This window comes from Schistocerca serialis, chromosome 12, assembly GCF_023864345.2.
Source record: "Schistocerca serialis cubense isolate TAMUIC-IGC-003099 chromosome 12, iqSchSeri2.2, whole genome shotgun sequence".
Classification (NCBI taxonomy): domain Eukaryota; kingdom Metazoa; phylum Arthropoda; class Insecta; order Orthoptera; family Acrididae; genus Schistocerca; species Schistocerca serialis.
The window spans coordinates 156488277-156510800 of NC_064649.1; positions in this window are offsets into that span (position 1 = coordinate 156488277).

A 22524-nucleotide genomic window follows, 5' to 3' on the forward strand; every position below is an offset into this window, starting at 1 on the left:
GCCGACTTAAGTACAAGAGGACTGACACTCTCACTATCAATGATTTGAACCTCTCCTGTGAGTCCAGTTTTAGATTCCGATGCTTCACTTCAGGTTTACTGTATCCCTTGGACCTTCTTATTGACGATGAAACACAGAAATTGCATCCAAATTTAATACAAAAGTCACAATGGCGACTTAAGTACAAGAGGACTGACACTCTCACTTTCTATGATTTGAACCTCTCCTGTGAATCAGGTTTTCGATTCCGATGCTTCACTTCAGGTTTACTGTATCTCTTGGACCTTCTTATTGACGATGAAACACAGAAATTGCATCCGAATTTAATACAAAAGTCTCAATGCACACTTTAGTGCAAAAGGACTGACACACTAACTTTCTATGATTTGAACCTCTCCTGTGAGTCCAGTTTTAGATTCAGATGCTTCACTTCAGGTTTACTGTATCCCTTGGACTTTGACAATGAAACACAGAAATTGCATCCGATTTTAATACAAAAGTCACAATGCTGACGTAAGTTCAAGAGGACTGACACTCTAAATTTTTATGATTTGAACTTCTCCTGTGAGCCCGGTGTTAGATTCCGATGCTACACTTCAGGTTTACTGTATCCCTTGGCCCCCCTTATTATCGATGAAACACAGAAATTGCATCCGAATTTAATACAAAAGGCACAATGCCGAATTAAGTACAAGAGGACTGACACACTAACTTTCTATGATTTGGACCTGTCCTGTGAGTCCAGTTTTAGATTCCGATGCTTCACTTCATTTTTACTGTATCCCTTGGACGTTCTTATTGACGATTAAACACAGAAATTGCATATGAATGTAATACAAAAGTCACAATGCCGACCTTAGTACAAGAGGACTGACATTCTAACTTTCTATGATTTGAACCTCTCCTGTGAGTCCAGTTTTCGATTCCGATGCTTCACTTCAGGTTTACTGTATCCCTTGTACATTCTTATTGACGATGAAACACAGAAATTGCATCCGAATTTAATACAAAAGTCACAATGCCGACTTGAGTACAAGCGTACTGACACTCTAACTTTCTATGATTTGAACCTCTCCTGTGAGTCCAGTTTTCGATTCCGATAATTCACTTCAGATTTACTGTATCTCTTGGACTTTCTTAGTGACGATAAAACACAGAAATTGCATCCGAATTTAATACAAAAGTCACAATTCCGACTTAAGTACAAGAGGACTGACACTCTAACTTTCTATGATTTGAACCTCTCCTGTGAGCCCAGTTTTAGATTCCGATGCTACACTTCAGGTTTACTGTATCCCTTGGACCTTCTTATTGACGATGAAACACAGAAATTGCATCCGAATTTAATACAAAAGTCACAATGCCGACTTAAGTACAAGAGGACTGACTCTCTAACATTCTATGATTTGAACCTCTCCTTTGAGTCCAGTTTTAGAGTCCGATGCTTCACTTCAGGTTTACTGTATCCATTGGACCTTCTTATTGACGTTGATACACAGAAATTGCACGCGAATGTAATACAAAAGTCACAATGCCGACTTAAGTACAAGAGGACTGACACTCTCTCTATGAATGATTTGAACCACTCCTGTGAGTCCTGTTTTAGATTCCGATGCTTCACTTCAGGTTTACTGTATCCCTTGGACCTTCTTATTGACGATGAAACACAGAAATTGCATCCGAATTTAATACAAAAGTCACAATGCCGACTTAAGTACAAGAGGACTGACACTCTCACTTTCTATGATTTGAACCTCTCCTGTGAGTCAGGTTTTCGATTCCGATGCTTCACTTCAGGTTTACTGTATCCCTTGGACCTTCTTAATGACGATGAAACACAGAAATTGCATCCGAATTTAATACAAAAGTTACAATGCCGACTTAAGTACAAGAGGACAGACACTGTAACATTCTATGATTTGAACCTCTCCTGTGAGTCCAGTTTTAGATTCCGATGCTTCACTTCACGTTTACTGTATCCCTTGGACCTTCTTATTGACGATGAAACACAGAAATTGCATCCGAATTTAATACAAGAGTCTCAATGCACACTTTAGTACAAAAGGACTGACACTCTAACTTTTTATGATATGAACCTCTCTTGTGAGTCCAGTTTTAGATTCCGATGGTTCACTTCAGGTTTACTGTATTTCTGGGACCATTTTACTAACGATGAAACACAGAAATTGCATCCGAATTTAATGCAATAGTCACAATGCCGACTTAAGTACAAGAGGACTGACACTCTCACTATCAATGATTTGAACCTCTCCTGTGAGTCCAGTTTTAGATTCCGATGCTTCACTTCAGGTTTACTGTATCCCTTGGACCTTCTTATTGACGATGAAACACAGAAATTGCATCCAAATTTAATACAAAAGTCACAATGGCGACTTAAGTACAAGAGGACTGACACTCTCACTTTCTATGATTTGAACCTCTCCTGTGAATCAGGTTTTCGATTCCGATGCTACACTTCAGGTTTACTGTATCCCTTGGACCTTCTTATTGACGATGAAACACAGAAATTGCATCCGAATTTAATACAAAAAGCACAATGCCGACTTAAGTACAAGAAGACTGACACTCTAAATTTCAATGACTTTAACCTTTCCTGTGAGTCCAGTTTTAGATTCCGATGCTTCACTTCAGGTTTACTGTATCCCTTAGACCTTCTTATTATCGATGAAACACAGAAATTGCATCCGAATTTAATACAAAAGGCACAATACCGACTTAAGTACAAGAGGACTGACACTCTAACTTTCTATGATTTGAACCTCTCCTGTGAGTCCAGTTTTAAATTCCGATGCTACACTTCAGGTATACTGTATCCCTTGGACCTTCTTATTGACGATGAAACACAGAAATTGCATCCGAATTTAATACAAAAGGCACAATGCCGACTTAAGTACAAGAAGACTGACACTCTAAATTTCTATGATTTTAACCTTTCCTGTGAGTCCAGTTTTAGATTCCGATGCTTCACTTCAGGTTTACTGTATCCCTTGGACCTTCTTATTGACGATGAAACACAGAAATTGCACAAGAATGTAATACAAAAGTCACAATGCTGACCTTAGTACAAGAGGACTGACACTCTAACTTTCTATGATTTGAACCTCTCCTGCGAGTCCAGTTTTCGATTCCGATGCTTCACTTCAGGTTTACTGTATCCCTTGTACCTTCTTACTGACGATGAAACACAGAAATTGCATCCGAATTTAATGCAAAAGTCACAATGCCGACTTGAGTACAAGCGGACTGACACTCTCACTATCAATGATTTGAACCTCTCCTGTGAGTCCAGTTTTAGATTCCGATGCTTCACTTCAGGTTTACTGTATCCCTTGTACCTTCTTACTGACGATGAAACACAGAAATTGCATCCGAATTTAATGCAAAAGTCACAATGCCGACTTGAGTACAAGCGGACTGACACTCTCACTATCAATGATTTGAACCTCTCCTGTGAGTCCAGTTTTAGATTCCGTTGCTTCACTTCAGGTTTACTGTATCCCTTTGACCTTCTTATTGACGATGGAACACAGAAATTGCATCCGAATTTAATACAAAAGGCACAATGCCGACTTGAGTACAAGCGTACTGACACTCTAACATTCTATGATTTGAACCTCTCCTGTGAGTCCAGTTTTAGATTCCGATGCTTAACTTCAGGTTTACTGTATCCCCTGGACCTCCTTATTGACGATGAAACACAGAAATTGCATCCGAATTTAATACAAAAGTCACAAAGCTGACTTAAGTACAAGAGGTCTGACACTCTAACTTTCTATGAATTGAACTTCTCCTGTGAGCCCAGTTTTAGATTCCGATGCTTCACTTCAGGTTTACTGTATCCCTTGGACTTTCTTATTAACGATGAAACACAGAAATTGCATCCGAATTTAATACAAAAGGCACAATACCGACTTAAGTACAAGAGGACTGACACTCTAACTTTCTATGATTTGAACCTCTCCTGTGAGTCCAGTTTTAAATTCCGATGCTACACTTCAGGTATACTGTATCCCTTGGACCTTCTTATTGACGATGAAACACAGAAATTGCATCCGAATTTAATACAAAAGGCACAATGCCGACTTAAGTACAAGAAGACTGACACTCTAAATTTCTATGATTTTAACCTTTCCTGTGAGTCCAGTTTTAGATTCCGATGCTTCACTTCAGGTTTACTGTATCCCTTGGACCTTCTTATTGACGATGAAACACAGAAATTGCACAAGAATGTAATACAAAAGTCACAATGCTGACCTTAGTACAAGAGGACTGACACTCTAACTTTCTATGATTTGAACCTCTCCTGCGAGTCCAGTTTTCGATTCCGATGCTTCACTTCAGGTTTACTGTATCCCTTGTACCTTCTTACTGACGATGAAACACAGAAATTGCATCCGAATTTAATGCAAAAGTCACAATGCCGACTGGAGTACAAGCGGACTGACACTCTCACTATCAATGATTTGAACCTCTCCTGTGAGTCCAGTTTTAGATTCCGATGCTTCACTTCAGGTTTACTGTATCCCTTGTACCTTCTTACTGACGATGAAACACAGAAATTGCATCTGAATTTAATGCAAAAGTCACAATGCCGTCTTGAGTACAAGCGGACTGACACTCTCACTATCAATGATTTGAACCTCTCCTGTGAGTCCAGTTTTAGATTCCGTTGCTTCACTTCAGGTTTACTGTATCCCTTTGACCTTCTTATTGACGATGGAACACAGAAATTGCATCCGAATTTAATACAAAAGGCACAATGCCGACTTGAGTACAAGCGTACTGACACTCTAACTTTCTATGATTTGAACCTCTCCTGTGAGTCCAGTTTTCGATTCCGATAATTCACTTCAGATTTACTGTATCTCTTGGACCTTCTTATTGACGATAAAACACAGAAATTGCATCCGAATTTAATACAAAAGTCACAATTCCGACTTAAGTACAAGAGGACTGACACTCTAACTTTCTATGATTTGAACCTCTCCTGTGAGCCCAGTTTTAGATTCCGATGCTTAACTTCAGGTTTACTGTATCCCCTGGACCTCCTTATTGACGATGAAACACAGAAATTGCATCCGAATTTAATACAAAAGTCACAAAGCTGACTTAAGTACAAGAGGTCTGACACTCTAACTTTCTATGAATTGAACTTCTCCTGTGAGCCCAGTTTTAGATTCCGATGCTTCACTTCAGGTTTACTGTATCCCTTGGACTTTCTTATTAACGATGAAACACAGAAATTGCATCCGAATTTAATACAAAAGGCACAATACCGACTTAAGTACAAGAGGACTGACACTCTAACTTTCTATGATTTGAACCTCTCCTGTGAGTCCAGTTTTAAATTCCGATGCTACACTTCAGGTATACTGTATCCCTTGGACCTTCTTATTGACGATGAAACACAGAAATTGCATCCGAATTTAATACAAAAGGCACAATGCCGACTTAAGTACAAGAAGACTGACACTCTAAATTTCTATGATTTTAACCTTTCCTGTGAGTCCAGTTTTAGATTCCGATGCTTCACTTCAGGTTTACTGTATCCCTTGGACCTTCTTATTGACGATGAAACACAGAAATTGCACAAGAATGTAATACAAAAGTCACAATGCTGACCTTAGTACAAGAGGACTGACACTCTAACTTTCTATGATTTGAACCTCTCCTGCGAGTCCAGTTTTCGATTCCGATGCTTCACTTCAGGTTTACTGTATCCCTTGTACCTTCTTACTGACGATGAAACACAGAAATTGCATCCGAATTTAATGCAAAAGTCACAATGCCGACTGGAGTACAAGCGGACTGACACTCTCACTATCAATGATTTGAACCTCTCCTGTGAGTCCAGTTTTAGATTCCGATGCTTCACTTCAGGTTTACTGTATCCCTTGTACCTTCTTACTGACGATGAAACACAGAAATTGCATCCGAATTTAATGCAAAAGTCACAATGCCGACTTGAGTACAAGCGGACTGACACTCTCACTATCAATGATTTGAACCTCTCCTGTGAGTCCAGTTTTAGATTCCGTTGCTTCACTTCAGGTTTACTGTATCCCTTTGACCTTCTTATTGACGATGGAACACAGAAATTGCATCCGAATTTAATACAAAAGGCACAATGCCGACTTGAGTACAAGCGTACTGACACTCTAACTTTCTATGATTTGAACCTCTCCTGTGAGTCCAGTTTTCGATTCCGATAATTCACTTCAGATTTACTGTATCTCTTGGACCTTCTTATTGACGATAAAACACAGAAATTGCATCCGAATTTAATACAAAAGTCACAATTCCGACTTAAGTACAAGAGGACTGACACTCTAACTTTCTATGATTTGAACCTCTCCTGTGAGCCCAGTTTTAGATTCCGATGCTACACGTCAGGTTTACTGTATCCCTTGGACCTTCTTATTGACGATGAAACACAGAAATTGCATCCGAATTTAATACAAAAGTCACAATGCCGACTTAAGTACAAGAGGACTGACACTCTAACATTCTATGACTTGAACCTCTCCTTTGAGTCCAGTTTTATAGTCCGATGCTTCACTTCAGGTTTACTGTATCCATTGGACCTTCTTATTGACGATGATACACAGAAATTGCACGCGAATGTAATACAAAAGTCACAATGCCGACTTAAGTACAAGAGGACTGACACCCTCTCTATGAATGATTTGAACCACTCCTGTGAGTCCAGTTTTAGTTTCCGATGCTTCACTTCAGGTTTACTGTATCCCTTGGACCTTCTTATTGACGATGAAACACAGAAATTGCATCCAAATTTAATACAAAAGTCACAGTGCCGACTTAAGTACAAGAGGACTGACACTCTCACTTTCTATGATTTGAACCTCTCCTGTGAGTCAGGTTTTCGATTCCGATGCTTCACTTCAGGTTTACTGTATCCCTTGGACCTTCTTATTGACGATGAAACACAGAAATTGCATCCGAATTTAATACAAAAGTTACAATGCCGGCTTAAGTACAAGAGGACAGACACTGTAACTTTCTATGATTTGAACCTCTCCTGTGAGTCCAGTTTTAGATTCCGATGCTTCAGTTCAGGTTTACTGTATCCCTTGGACCTTCTTATTGACGATGAAACACAGAAATTGCATCCGAATTTAATACAAGAGTCTCAATGCACACTTTAGTACAAAAGGACTGACACTCTAACTTTCTATGATATGAACCTCTCTTGTGAGTCCAGTTTTAGATTCCGATGGTTCACTTCAGGTTTACTGTATTTCTGGGACCATTTTACTAACGATGAAACACAGAAATTGCATCCGAATTTAATGCAATAGTCACAATGCCGACTTAAGTACAAGAGGACTGACACTCTCACTATCAATGATTTGAACCTCTCCTGTGAGTCCAGTTTTAGATTCCGATGCTTCACTTCAGGTTTACTGTATCTCTTGGACCTTCTTATTGTCGATGAAACACAGAAATTGCATCCAAATTTAATACAAAAGTCACAATGGCGACTTAAGTACAAGAGGACTGACACTCTCACTTTCTATGATTAGAACCTCTCCTGTGAATCAGGTTTTCGACTCCGATGCTTCACTTCAGGTTTACTGTATCCCTTGGACCTTCTTATTGACGATGAAACACAGAAATTGCATCCGAATTTAATACATAGGTTACAATGCCGACTTAAGTACAAGAGGACAGACACTGAAACTTTCTATGATTTGAACCTCTCCTGTGAGTCCAGTTTAAGATTCCGATGCTTCACTTCAGGTTTACTGTATCCCCTGGACCTCCTTATTGACGATGAAACACAGAAATTGCATCCGAATTTAATACAAAAGTCACAAAGCTGACTTAAGTACATGAGGTCTGACACTCTAACTTTCTATGATTTGAACTTCTCCTGTGAGAACAGTTTTAGATTCCGATGCTTCACTTCACGTATACTGTATCCCTTGTACCTTCTTATTAACGATGAAACACAGAAATTGCATCCGAATTTAATACAAAAGGCACAATACCGACTTAAGTACAAGAGGACTGACACTATAACTTTCTATGATTTGAACCTCTCCTGTGAGTCCAGTTTTAAATTCCGATGCTACACTTCAGGTTTACTGTATCCCTTGGACCTACTTATTGACGATGAAACACAGAAATTGCATCCGAATTTAATACAAAAGTCACAATGCCGACATAAGTACAAGAGGACTGACACTCTCACTATCAATGATTTGAACCTCTCCTGTGAGTCCAGTTTTAGATTCCGATGCTTCACTTCAGGTTTACTGTATCCCTTGGACCTTCTTATTGACGATGAAACACAGAAATTGCATCCGAATTTAATACAAAATTCACAATGCCGACTTAAGTACAAGAGGACTGACACTCTCACTTTCTATGATTTGAACCTCTCCTGTGAGTCCAGTTTTGGATCACGATGCTTCACTTCAGGTTTACTGTATCCCTTGGACCATCTTATTGACGATGAAACACAGAAATTGCATCCGAATTTAATACAAAAGTTACAATGCGGACTTAAGTACAAGAGGACAGACACTGTAACTTACTATGATTTGAACCTCTCCTGTGAGTCCAGTTTTAGATTCCGATGCTTCACTTCAGGTTTACTGTATCCCTTTGACCTTCATATTGACGATGAAACACAGAAATTGCATCCCAATTTAATACAAAAGTCTCAATGCAGACTTAAGTACAAAAGGACTGACACTCTAACTTTCGATGATTTGAACCTCTCCTGTGAGTCCAGTTTTAGATTCCGATGCTTAACTTCAGGTTTACTGTATCCCCTGGACCTCCTTGTTGACGATGAAACACAGAAATTGCATCCGAATTTAATACAAAAGTCACAAAGCTGACTTAAGTACTAGAGGTCTGACACTCTAACTTTCTATGAATTGAACTTCTCCTGTGAGCCCAGTTTTAGATTCCGATGCTTCACTTCAGGTTTACTGTATCCCTTGGACTTTCTTATTAACGATGAAACACAGAAATTGCATCCGAATTTAATACAAAAGGCACAATACCGACTTAAGTACAAGAGGACTGACACTCTAACTTTCTATGATTTGAACCTCTCCTGTGAGTCCAGTTTTAAATTCCGATGCTACACTTCAGGTTTACTGTGTCCCTTGGACCTTCTTATTGACGATGAAACACAGAAATTGCATCCGAATTTAATACAAAAGGCACAATGCCGACTTAAGTACAAGAAGACTGACACTCTAAATTTCTATGATTTTAACCTTTCCTGTGAGTCCAGTTTTAGATTCCGATGCTTCACTTCAGGTTTACTGTATCCCTTGGACCTTCTTATTGACGATGAAACACAGAAATTGCATCCGAATTTAATACAAACGTCACAATGACGACTTAAGTACAAGAGGTCTGACACTCTAACTTTCTATGAATTGAACTTCTCCTGTGAGCCCAGTTTTAGATTCCGATGCTTCACTTCAGGTTTACTGTATCCCTTGGACTTTCTTATTAACGATGAAACACAGAAATTGCATCCGAATTTAATACAAAAGGCACAATACCGACTTAAGTACAAGAGGACTGACACTCTAACTTTCTATGATTTGAACCTCTCCTGTGAGTCCAGTTTTAAATTCCGATGCTACACTTCAGGTTTACTGTATCCCTTGGACCTTCTTATTGACGATGAAACACAGAAATTGCATCCGAATTTAATACAAAAGGCACAATGCCGACTTAAGTACATGAAGACTGACACTCTTAATTTCTATGATTTTAACCTTTCCTGTGAGTCCAGTTTTAGATTCCGATGCTTCACTTCAGGTTTACTGTATCCCTTGGACCTTCTTATTGACGATGAAACACAGAAATTGCATCCGAATGTAATACAAAATTCACAATGCCGACTTAAGTATAAGAGGACTGACACTCTCACTTTCTATGATTTGAACCTCTCCTGTGAGTCCAGTTTTCGATTCCGATGCTTCAGTTCAGGTTTACTGTATCCCTTGGACCTTCTTATTGACGATGAAACACAGAAATTGCATCCGAATTTAATACAAAAGTTACAATGCGGACTTAAGTACAAGAGGACAGACACTGTAACTTACTATGATTTGAACCTCTCCTGTGAGTCCAGTTTTAGATTCCGATGCTTCACTTCAGGTTTACTGTATCCCTTTGACCTTCTTATTGACGATGAAACACAGAAATTGCATCCCAATTTAATACAAAAGTCTCAATGCAGACTTAAGTACAAAAGGACTGACACTCTAACTTTCTATGATTTGAACCTCTCCTGTGAGTCCAGTTTTAGATTCCGATGCTTAACTTCAGGTTTACTGTATCCCCTGGACCTCCTTATTGACGATGAAACACAGAAATTGCATCCGAATTTAATACAAAATTTACAAAGCTGACTTAAGTACAAGAGGTCTGACACTCTAACTTTCTATGAATTGAACTTCTCCTGTGATCCCAGTTTTAGATTCCGATGCTTCACTTCAGGTTTACTGTATCCCTTGGACTTTCTTATTAACGATGAAACACAGAAATTGCATCCGAATTTAATACAAAAGGCACAATACCGACTTAAGTACAAGAGGACTGACACTCTAACTTTCTATGATTTGAACCTCTCCTGTGAGTCAAGTTTTAAATTCCGATGCTACACTTCAGGTTTACTGTATCCCTTGTACCTTCTTACTGACGATGAAACACAGAAATTGCATCCGAATTTAATGCAAAAGTCACAATGGGAACTTGAGTACAAGCGGACTGACACTCTAACTATCAATGATTTGAACCTCTCCTGTGAGTCCAGTTTTAGATTCCGATGCTTCACTTCAGGTTTACTGTATCCCTTGGACTTTCTTATTAACGATGAAACACAGAAATTGCATCCGAATTTAATACAAAAGGCACAATACCGACTTAAGTACAAGAGGACTGACACTCTAACTTTCTATGAATTGAACCTCTCCTGTGAGTCAAGTTTTAAATTCCGATGCTACACTTCAGGTTTACTGTAACCCTTGGACCTTCTTATTGACGATGAAACACAGAAATTGCATCCGAATTTAATACAAAAGGCACAATGCCGACTTAAGTACAAGAAGACTGACACTCTAAATTTCTATGATTTTAACCTTTCCTGTGAGTCCAGTTTTAGATTCCGATGCTTCACTTCAGGTTTACTGTATCCCTTGGACCTTCTTATTGACGATTAAACACAGAAATTGCATCCGAATTTAATACAAACGTCACAATGACGACTTAAGTACAAGAGGACTGACACTCTAACATTCTATGATTTGAACCTCACCTTTGAGTCCAGTTTTAGATTCCGATGCTTCACTTCAGGTTTACTGTATCCCTTGGACCTTCTTATTGACGATGAAACACAGAAATTGCACAAGAATGTAATACAAAAGTCACAATGCTGACCTTAGTACAAGAGGACTGACACTCTAACTTTCTATGATTTGAACCTCTCCTGCGAGTCCAGTTTTCGATTCCGATGCTTCACTTCAGGTTTACTGTATCCGTTGTACCTTCTTACTGACGATGAAACACAGAAATTGCATCCGAATTTAATGCAAAAGTCACAAGGCCGACTTGAGTACAAGCGGACTGACACTCTCACTATCAATGATTTGAACCTCTCCTGTGAGTCCAGTTTTAGATTCCGATGCTTCACTTCAGGTTTACTGTATCCCTTGTACCTTCTTACTGACGATGAAACACAGAAATTGCATCCGAATTTAATGCAAAAGTCACAATGGCAACTTGAGTACAAGCGGACTGACACTCTAACTATCAATGATTTGAACCTCTCCTGTGAGTCCAGTTTTAGATTCCGTTGCTTCACTTCAGGTTTACTGTATCCCCTGGACCGCGTTTTTGACGATGAAACACAGAAATTGCATTTGAATTTAATAAAAAGGCACAATACCGACTTAAGTACAAGAAGACTGACACTCTAAAATTCTATGATTTTAACCTTTCCTGTGAGTCCAGTTTTAGATTCCGATGCTTCACTTCAGGTTTACTGTATCCCTTGGACCTTCTTATTGACGATGAAACACAGAAATTGCATCCGAATTTAATACAAAAGTCACAATGCCGGCTTAAGTACAAGAGGACTGACACTCTAACATTCTATGATTTGAACCCCTCCTTTGAGTCCAGTTTTAGATTCCGATGCTTCACTTCAGGTTTACTGCATCCCTTGGACGTTCCTATTGACGATGAAACACAGAAATTGCACAAGAATGTAATACAAAAGTCACAATGCTGACCTCAGTACAAGAGGACTGACACTCTAACTTTCTATGATTATAATCTCTCCTGTGAGTCCTGTTTTAGGTTCCGATGCTTCACTTCAGGTTTACTGTATCCCTTGGACCTTCTTATTGACGATGAAACACAGAAATTTCATCCGAATTTAATGCAAAATTCACAATGCCGACTTAAGTACAAGAGGACGGACACTCTCACTTTCTATGATTTGAACCTCTCCTGTGAGTCAGGTTTTCGATTCCGAAGCTTCACTTCAGGTTTACTGTATCCCTTGGACCTTCTTATTGACGATGAAACACAGAAATTGCATCCGAATTTAATACAAAATTTACAATGCCGACTTAAGTACAAGAGGACAGACACTGTAACTTTCTATAATTTGAACCTCTCCTGTGAGTCCAGTTTTAGATTCCGCTGCTTAACTTCAGGTTTACTGTATCCGCTGGACCTCCTTATCGACGATGACACACAGAAATTGCATCCGAATTTAATACAAAAGTCACAAAGCTGACTAAAGTACAAGAGGTCTGACTCTCTAACTTTCTATGATTTGAACTTCTCCTGTGAGCCCAGTTTTAGATTCCGATGCTTCACTTCAGGTTTACTGTATCCATTGGACTTTCTTATTAACGATGAAACACAGAAATTGCATCCGAATTTAATACAAAAGGCACAATACCGACTTAAGTACAAGAGGACTGACACTCTAACTTTCTATGATTTGAACCTCTCCTGTGCGTCCAGTTTTAGATTCCGATGCTACACTTCAGGTTTACTGTATCCCTTGGACCTTCTTATTGACGATGAAACACAGAAATTGCATCCGAATTTAATACAAAAGGCACAATGCCGACTTAAGTACAAGAAGACTGACACTCTAAATTTCTATGATTTTGACCTTTCCTGTGAGTCCAGTTTTAGATTCCGATGCTTCACTTCAGGTTTACTGTATCCCTTGGACCTTCTTATTGACGATGAAACACAGAAATTGCACAAGAATGTAATACAAATGTCACAATGCTGATCTTAGTACAAGAGGACTGACACTCTAACTTTCTATGATTTGAACTTCTCCTATGAGCCCAGTTATAGATTCCGATGTTACACTACAGGTTTACTGTATCCCTTGGACCTTCTTATTAACGATGAAACACAGAAATTGCATCCGAATTTAATAAAAAGGCACAATACCGACTTATGTACAAGAGGACTAACACTCTAACTTTCTATGATTTGATCCTCTCCTGTGAGTCCAGTTTTAGATTCCGATGCTACACTTCATGTTTACTGTATCCCTTGGACCTACTTATTGACGATGAAACACAGAAATTGCTTCCGAATTTAATACAAAAGACACAATGCCGACTTAAGTACAAGAATACTGACACTATAAATTTCTATGATTTTAACCTTTCCTGTGAGTCCAGTTTTAGATTCCGATGCTTCACCTCATGTTTACTGTATCCCTTGGACCTTCGTATTGACGATGAAACACAGAAATTGCACAAGAATGTTATAAAAAATTCACAATGCTGACCTTAATACAAGAGGACTGACACTCTAACTTTCTATGATTTGAACGTCCCCTGTGAGTCCAGTTTTCGATTCCGATGCTTCACTTCAGGTTTACTGTATCCCTTGTACCTTCTTACTGACGATGAAACACAGAAATTGCATCCGAATTTAATACAAAAGGCACAATACCGACTTAAGTACAAGAGGACTGACACTCTAACTTTCTATGATTTGAACCTCTCCTGTGAGTCCAGTTTTAGATTCCGATGCTACACTTCAGGTTTACTGTATCCCTTGGACCTTCTTATTGACGATGAAACACAGAAATTGCATCCGAATTTAATACAAAAGGCACAATGCCGACTTAAGTACAAGAAGACTGACACTCTATATTTCTATGACTTTAACCATTCCTGTGAGTCCAGTTTTAGATTCCGATGCTTCACTTCAGGTTCACTGTATCCCTTGGACCTTCTTATTGACGATGAAACACAGAAATTGCATCCGAATTTAATACAAAAGTCACAATGCCGACTTAAGTACAAGAGATCTGACACTCTCACTATCAATAATTTGGACCTCTCCTGTGAGTCCAGTTTTAGATTCCGATGCTTCACTTCAGGTTTACTCTATCCCTTGGACCTTCTTATTGACGATGAAACACAGAAATTGCATCCGAATTTAATACAAAATTCACAATGCCGACTTAAGTACAAGAGGACTGACACTCTCACTTTCTATGATTTGAACCTCACCTGTGAGTCAGGTTTTCGATTCCGATGCTTCACTTCAAATTTACTGTATCCCTTGGACCTTCTTATTGACGATGAAACACAGAAATTGCATCCGAATTTAATACAAAAGTTACAATGCGGACTTAAGTACAAGAGGACAGACACTGTAACTTTCTATAATTTGAACCTCTCCTGTGAGTCCAGTTTTAGATTCCGATGCTTCACTTCAGGTTTACTGTATCCCTTGGACCTTCTTATTGACGATGAAACACAGAAATTGCATCCGAATTTAATACAAAAGTCTCAATGCAGACTTAAGTACAAAAGGACTGACACTCTAACTTTCTATGATTCGAACCTCTCCTGTGAGTCCAGTTTTAGATTCCGATGCTTAACTTCAGGTTTACTGTATCCCCTGGACCTCCTTATTGACGATGAAACACAGAAATTGCATCCGAATTTAATACAAAAGTCACAAAGCTGACTTAAGTACAAGAGGTCTGACACTCTAACTTTCTATGATTTGAATTTCTCCTGTGAGCCCAGTTTTAGATTCCGATGCTTCACTTCAGGTTTACTGTATCCCTTGGACTTTCTTATTAACGATGAAACACAGAAATTGCATCCGAATTTAATACAAAAGTCACAATGCTGACTTTAGTACAAGAGGACTGACACTCTAACTTTCTATGATTTGAACCTCTCCTGTTAGTCCAGTTTTCGATTCCGATGCTTCACTTCAGGTTTACTGTATCCCTTGTACATTCTTACAGACGATGAAACACAGAATTTGCATCCGAATTTAATGCAAAAGTCACAATGCCGACTTGAGTACAAGCGGACTGACACTCTCACTATCAATGATTTGAACCTCTCCTGTGAGTCCAGATTTAGATTCCGATGCTTCACTTCAGGTTTACTGTATCCCTTGGACCTTCATATTGACGATGAAACACAGAAATTGCATCCGAATTTAATACAAAAGTTACAATGCCGACTTAAGTACAACAGGACAGACACTGTAACTTTCTATGATTTGAACCTCTCCTGTGAGTCCAGTTTTAGATTCCGATGCTTCACTTCAGGGTTACTGAATCCCTTTGACCTTCTTATTGACGATGGAACACAGAAATTGCATCCGAATTTAATGCAAAAGTCTCAATGCAGACGTAAGTACAAAAGGACTGACACTCTAACTCTCTATGATTTGAACCTCTCCTGTGAGTCCATTTTAAGATTCCGATGCTTAACTTCAGGTTTACTGTATCCCCTGGACCGCCTTATTGACGATGAAACACAGAAATTGCATCCGAATTTAATACAAAAGTCACAACGCTGACTTAAGTACAAGAGGTCTGACACTCTAACTTTCTATGATTCGATCCTCTCCTGTGAGTCCAGTTTTAGATTCCGATGCTACACTTCAGGTTTACTGTATCCCTTGGACCTACTAATTGACGATGAAACACAGAAATTGCATCCGAATTTAATACAAAATGCACAATGCCGACTTAAGTACAAGAAGACTGACACTCCAAATTTCTATGATTTTAACCTTTCCTGTGAGTCCAGTTTTAGATTCCGATGCTTCACTTCAGGTTTACTGTATCCCTTGGACCTTCTTATTGACGATGAAACACAGAAATTGCATCCGAATTTAATACAAAATTCACAATGCCGACTTAAGTACAAAAGGACTGACACTCTCACCCTCTATGATTTGAACCTCTCCTGTGAGTCAGGTTTTCGATTCCGATGCTTCACTTCAGGTTTACTGTATCCCTTGGACCTTCTTATTGACGATGAAACACAGAAATTGCATCCGAATTTAATACAAAAGTTAGAATGCGGACTTAAGTACAAGAGGACAGACACTGTAACTTTCTATGATTGAACCTCTCCTGTGAGTCCCGTTTTAGATTCCGATGCTTCACTTCAGGTTTACTGTATCCCTTGGACCTTCTTATTGACGATGAAACACAGAAATTGCATCCGAATTTAATACAAAAGTCACAAAGCTGACTTAAGTACAAGAGGTCTGACACTCTAACTTTCTATGATTTGAACTTCTCCTGTGAGCCCAGTTTAAGATTCCGATGCTTCACTTCAGGTTTACTGTATCCCTTGGACTTTCTTATTAACGATGAAACACAGAAATTGCATCCGAATATAATACAAAAGGCATAATACCGACTTAAGTACAAGAGGACTGACACTCTAACTTTCTATGATTTGAACCTCTCCTGTGAGTCCAGTTTTAGATTCCGATGCTACACTTCAGGTTTACTGTATCCCTTGGACCTTCTTAATGACGATGAAACACAGAAATTGCATCCGAATTTAATACAAAAGCACAATGCCGACTTAAGTACAAGATGACTGACACTCTAAATTTCTATGATTTTAAACTTTCCTGTGAGTCCAGTTTTAGATTCCGATGCTTCACTTCAGGTTTACTGTATCCCTTGGACCTTCTTATTGACGATGAAACACAGAAATTGCATCCGAATTTAATACAAAAGTCACAATGCCGGCTTAAGTACAAGAGAACTGACACTCTAACATTCTATGATTTGAACCCCACCTTTGAGTCCAGTTTTAGATTCCGATGCTTCACTTCAGGTTAACTGTATCCCTTGGACCTTCGTATTGACGGTGAAACACAGAAATTGCACAAGAATGTAATACAAAAGTCACAATGCTGACCTTAGTACAAGAGCACTGACACTCTAACTTTCTATGATTTGAACCGCTCCTGTGAGTCCAGTTTTCGATTCCGATGCTTCACTTCAGGTTTACTGTATCCCTTGTACCTTCTTACTGACGATGAAACACAGAAATTGCATCCGAATTTAATGCAAAAGTCACAATGCCGACTTGAGTACAAGCGGACTGACACTCTCACTATCAATGATTTGAACCTCTCCTTTGAGTCCAGTTTTAGATTCCGATGCTTCACTTCAGGTTTACTGTATCCCTTGGACCTTCTTATTGACGATGAAACACAGAAATTGCATCCGAATTTAATACAAAAGTTACAATGCCGACTTAAGTTCAAGAGGACAGACTCTGTAACTTTCTATGATTTGAACCTCTCCTGTGAGTCCAGTTTTAGATTCCGATGCTTCACTTCAGGTTTACTGTATCCCTTTGACCTTCTTATTGACGATGGAACACAGAAATTGCATCCGAATTTAATACAAAAGTCTCAATGCAGACTTAAGTACAAAAGGACTGACACTCTAACTTTCTATGATTTGAACCTCTCCTGTGAGTCCAGTTTAAGATTCCGATGCTTAACTTCAGGTTTACTGTATCCCCTGGACCGCCTTATTGACGATGAAACACAGAAATTGCATCCGAATTTAATACAAAAGTCACAATGCTGACTTAAGTACAAGAGGTCTGACACTCTAACTTTCTATGATTTGAACTTCTCCTGTGAGCCCAGTTATAGATTCCGATGTTACACTACAGGTTTACTGTATCCCTTGGACCATCTTATTAACGATGTAACACAGAAATTGCATCCGAATTTAATAAAAAGGCACAATACCGGCTTAAGTACAAGAGGACTGACACTCTAACTTTCTACGATTTGATCCTCTCCTGTGAGTCCAGTGTTAGATTCCGATGCTACATTTCAGGTTTACTGTATCCCTTGGACTTACTTATTGACGATGAAACACAGAAATTGCATCCGAATTTAATACAAAAGGCACAATGCCGACTTAAGTACAAGAAGACTGACACTCTAAATTTCTATGATTTTAACCTTTCCTGTGAGTCCAGTTTTAGATTCCGATGCTTCACTTCAGGTTTACTGTATCCCTTGGACCTTCTTATTGACGATGAAACACAGAAATTGCATCCGAATTTAATACAAAAGTCACAATGCTGACTTAAGTACAAGAGGTCTGTCACTCTAACTTTCTATGATTTGAACTTCTCCTGTGAGCCCAGTTATAGATTCCGATGTTACACTACAGGTTTACTGTATTCCTTGGACCTTCTTATTAACGATGTAACACAGAAATTGCATCCGAATTTAATAAAAAGGCACAATACCGACTTTAGTACAAGAGGACTGACACTCTAACTTTCTATGATTTGATCCTCTCCTGTGAGTCCAGTTTTAGATTCCGATGCTACACTTCAGGTTTACTGTATCCCTTAAACTTACTTATTGACGATGAAACACAGAAATTGCATCCGAATTTAATACAAAAGGCACAATGCCGACTTAAGTACAAGAAGACTGACACTCTAAATTTCTATGATTTTAACCTTTCCTGTGAGTCCAGTTTTAGATTCCGATGCTTCACTTCAGGTTTACTGTATCCCTTGGACCTTCTTATTGACGATGAAACACAGAAATTGCATCCGAATTTAATACAAAAGTCACAATGCCGGCTTAAGTACAAGAGGACTGACACTCTAACATTCTATGATTTCAACCCCTCCTGTGAGTCCAGTTTTAGATTCCGATGCTTCACTTCAGGTTTACTGTATCCCTTGGACCTTCTTATTGACGATGAAACACAGAAATTGCATCCGAATTTAATACAAAAGTTACAATGCCGACATAAGTACAAGAGGACAGACACTGTAACTTTCTATGATTTGAACCTCTCCTGTGAGTCCAGTTTTAGATTCCGATGCTTCACTTCAGGTTTACTGTATCCCTTGTACCTTCTTACTGACGATGAAACACAGAAATTGCATCCGAATTTAATGCAAAAGTCACAATGCCGACTTGAGTACAAGCGGACTGACACTCTCACTATCAATGATTTGAACCTCTCCTGTGAGTCCAGTTTTAGATTCCGATGCTACACTTCAGGTTTACTGTATCCCTTGGAGCTTCTTATTGACGATGAAACACAGAAATTACATCCGAATTTAATACAAAAGGCACAATGCCGACTTAAGTACAAGAAGACTGACACTCTAAATTTCTATGATTTTAACCTTTCCTGTGAGTCCAGTTTTAGATTCCGATGCTTCACTTCAGGTTTACTGTATCCCTTGGACCTTCTTATTGACGATGAAACACAGAAATTGCACAAGAATGTAATACAAAAGTCACAATGCTGACCTTAGTACAAGAGGACTGACACTCTAACTTTCTATGATTTGAACCTCTCCTGTGAGTCCAGTTTTCGATTCCGATGCTTCACTTCAGGTTTACTGTATCCCTTGTACCTTGTTACTGACGATGAAACACAGAAATTGTATCCGAATTTCATGCAAAAGTCACAATGCCGACTTGAGTACAAGCGGACTGACACTCTCACTATCAATGATTTGAACCTCTCCTGTGAGTCCAGTTTTAGATTCCGATGCTTCACTTCAGGTTTACTGTATCCCCTGGATCGCCCTATTGACGATGAAACACAGAAATTGCATCCGAATTTAATACAAAAGTCACAACGCTGACCTAAGTACAAGAGGTCTGACACTCTAACTTTCTATGATTTGAACTTCTCCTGTGAGCCCAGTTATAGATTCCGATGTTACACTACAGGTTTACTGCATCCCTTGGACCTTCTTATTAACGATGTAACACAGAAATTGCATCCGAATTTAATAAAAAGGCACAATACCGACTTAAGTACAAGAGGACTGACACTCTAACTTTCTATGATTTGATCCTCTCCTGTGAGTCCAGTTTTAGATTCCGATGCTACACTTCAGGTTTACTGTATCCCTTAAACTTACTTATTGACGATGAAACACAGAAATTGCATCCGAATTTAATACAAAAGGCACAATGCCGACTTAAGTACAAGAAGACTGACACTCTAAATTTCTATGATTTGAACCTCTCCTGTGAGTCCAGTTTTAGATTCCGATGCTTCACTTCAGGCTTACTGTATCCCTTGGACCTTCTTATTGACGATGAAACACAGAAATTGCATCCGAATTTAATACAAAATTCACAATGCCGACTTAAGTACAAGAGGACTGACACTCTCACTATCTATGATTTGAACCTCTCCTGTGAGTCAGGTTTACGATTCCGATGCTTCACTTCAGGTTTACTGTATCCCTTGGACCTTCTTATTGACGATGAAACACAGAAATTGCATCCGAATTTAATACAAAAGTTACAATGCGGACTTAAGTACAAGAGGACAGACACTGTAACTTTCTATGATTTGAACCTCTCCTGTGAGTCCAGTTTTAGATTCCGATGCTTCACTTCAGGTTTACTGTATCCCTTTGACCTTCTTATTGACGATGAAACACAGAAATTGCATCCGAATTTAATACAAAAGTCTCAATGCAGACTTAAGTACAAAAGGACTGACACTCTAACTTTCTATGATTTGAACATCTACTGTGAGTCCAGTTTTAGATTCCGATGCTTAACTTCAGGTTTACTGTATCCCCTGGACCTCCTTATTGACGATGAAACACAGAAATTGCATCCGAATTTAATACAAAAGTCACAAAGCTGACTTAAGTACAAGAGGTCTGACACTCTAACTTTCTATGATTTGAAATTCTCCTGTGAGCCCAGTTTTAGATTCCGATGCTTCACTTCAGGTTTACCGTATCCCTTGGACTTTCTTATTAACGATGAAACACAGAAATTGCATCCGAATTTAATACAAAAGGCACAATACCGACTTAAGTACAAGAGGACTGACACTCTAACTTTCTATGATTTGAACCTCTCCTGTGAGTCCAGTTTTAGATTCCGATGCTACACTTCAGGTTTACTGTATCCCTTGGAGCTTCTTATTGACGATGAAACACAGAAATTACATCCGAATTTAATACAAAAGGCACAATGCCGACTTAAGTACAAGAAGACTGTCACTCTAAATTTCTATGATTTTAACCTTTCCTGTGAGTCCAGTTTTAGATTCCGATGCTTCACTTCAGGTTTACTGTATCCCTTGGACCTTCTTATTGACGATGAAACACAGAAATTGCACAAGAATGTAATACAAAAGTCACAATGCTGACCTTAGTACAAGAGGACTGACACTCTAACTTTCTATGATTTGAACCTCTCCTGTGAGTCCAGTTTTCGATTCCGATGCTTCACTTCAGGTTTACTGTATCCCTTGTACCTTGTTACTGACGATGAAACACAGAAATTGTATCCGAATTTAATGCAAAAGTCACAATGGCGACTTGAGTACAAGCGGACTGACACTCTCACTATCAATGATTTGAACCTCTCCTGTGAGTCCAGTTTTAGATTCCGATGCTTCACTTCAGGTTTACTGTATCCCCTGGATCGCCCTATTGACGATGAAACACAGAAATTGCATCCGAATTTAATACAAAAGTCACAACGCTGACCTAAGTACAAGAGGTCTGACACTCTAACTTTCTATGATTTGAACTTCTCCTGTGAGCCCAGTTATAGATTCCGATGTTACACTACAGGTTTACTGCATCCCTTGGACCTTCTTATTAACGATGAAACACAGAAATTGCATCCGAATTTAATAAAAAGGCACAATACCGACTTAAGTACAAGAGGACTGACACTCTAACTTTCTATGATTTGATCCTCTCCTGTGAGTCCAGTTTTAGATTCCGATGCTACACTTCAGGTTTACTGTATCCCTTGGACCTACTTATAGACGATGAAACACAGATATTGCATCCGAATTTAATACAAAAGTCACAATGCCGACTTAAGTACAAGAGGACTGACACTCTAACATTCTATGATTTGAACCCCTCCTTTGAGTCCAGTTTTAGATTCCGATGCTTCACTTCAGGTTTACTGTATCCCTTGGACCTTCTTATTGACGATGAAACACAGATATTGCATCCGAATTTAATACAAAATTCACAATGCCGACTTAAGTACAAGAGGACTGACACTCTCACTCTCTATGATTTGAACCTCTCCTGTGAGTCAGGATTTCGATTCTGATGCTTCACTTCAGGTTTACTGTATCCCTTGGACCTTCTTATTGACGATGAAACACAG